Genomic DNA, 1,640 nt, shown 5'->3' with positions numbered 1-1,640 from the left:
CACACACACACACACACACACATACACACCAACACGCACATACACATACACACATACACACACAAACAAACATACAAACACACACATATACACACATACACACACATACACACACACACATACACACACACACACAAACACAAACGCACACAGAAACATACACACACACAAGCATCAGCACACACACAAACACAGACACTCACACAGGTGTACACGCACAAAAACATCCACACGCATTCCACACTCTGCAAGGTGAAGCGAGGACAACCACCACGGCAGAATGAAAGACAATAATGATGATGACGGATAATGCGGTGAGCCATCACTCATTGGCCAATCGCTGACTGGGGCGTGCATACATTAACTCTTGTTCTACCTTCATTCATTCACAGGATAAGAATGAGATCGTATGTGCCCACAGAGCATCTACCGTCAACGAAACACTCCCCACTGCATGTAACGTGCAGTGGCAAAGGCGTAGTGCAATTGAATTCACCGCTTTGTTTACCTTAACAACAAACGCTGGGGGGTAACTGATCGCATGTAAATCGAGTCCTAATTTGAGTCTCTTCGGGACTCCGGGAATATATTTTCGACGTCGATGACCATCGGTCAAGTCCGGCCGTTTGATGGGCAGACGTGGTTGACCTGTTGAGGGATGTACTTCTGACAGTGGACACTGGTCAAGCAGTAATTGATTCTCTGTGATTGTTCTTTCTCTCAGCCTGCTGCCTGACGCCGAGGAATGCCCACTACGTTGATTATTTATACACCGGACTAATTGTTTCACAAGTGTGAACGTCCCTTTTTTTAGGTGTTCACTAAAACCGCTGTACGAAGCTTGCACGAAGCGAACTTTTTTCTGGTAGATACAACTAATAAATCATTACCACAATGCATAAATTCATTAAATTTTGAAGACAACCGTTTCTTTTAAACAGTGTCTCCCAAGGCTATTCATAAATCATTAGTTGAACGTATAAATTAGTCATAATATAGTAGAATTTTCTGGAGCAGTTTATTTTATAGTTGTCCATAAATATTTACTTTGCGACCTTAAATTTGGACGCAGTTTCTCGAAAGGAAAGCTCAATGTCGGTTTGATTTTATTTCCATCCCTGACACTTTTTGACTGAACATGGTCCAAAATACTGTAGGTACCTCGTATTTATTTAGACGTTAGCCCAGATGGAAAAGGGTTTCTGTGAAATGCAGGAACAGTGTGCTCAAATAACTAAAAGCAGAGACTGGGTTGTAATGGGTTCACCTTGCCGTAATTCAAATACATGTATCTAAATTGCCTTCACCTATTGTGGGGGTACTTTCTTTTCAGCTCGCACCCCCCCCTTCTCTCTCTCTCTCTCTCTCTCTCTCTCTCTCTCTCTCTCTCTCTCTCTCTCTCTCACGCTCTCTCTCTTATACGCACACACTCACTCTGTCTGTTTAGTTGTTTTTGAAAAAAAGTTTTATTGAGAGTTTTAAAGCAACTGCAACACGATATGGTCATACTAAGTGTCGAAGATTAGAGATGTTACAAGAGAGAAACAAACACAAAAAAGGAGGGGAGATAAGGACGATAGATTTTTTACTGGAAAGATGGAGAACGCCACACTAGAGCACCCACCCCTCTCTCTCTCTCT

The sequence above is a fragment of the Aplysia californica genome, unplaced genomic scaffold (assembly GCF_000002075.1).
Source record: "Aplysia californica isolate F4 #8 unplaced genomic scaffold, AplCal3.0 scaffold00660, whole genome shotgun sequence".
Taxonomy (NCBI): domain Eukaryota; kingdom Metazoa; phylum Mollusca; class Gastropoda; order Aplysiida; family Aplysiidae; genus Aplysia; species Aplysia californica.
Note: the sequence above shows the minus strand (reverse complement) of the source record.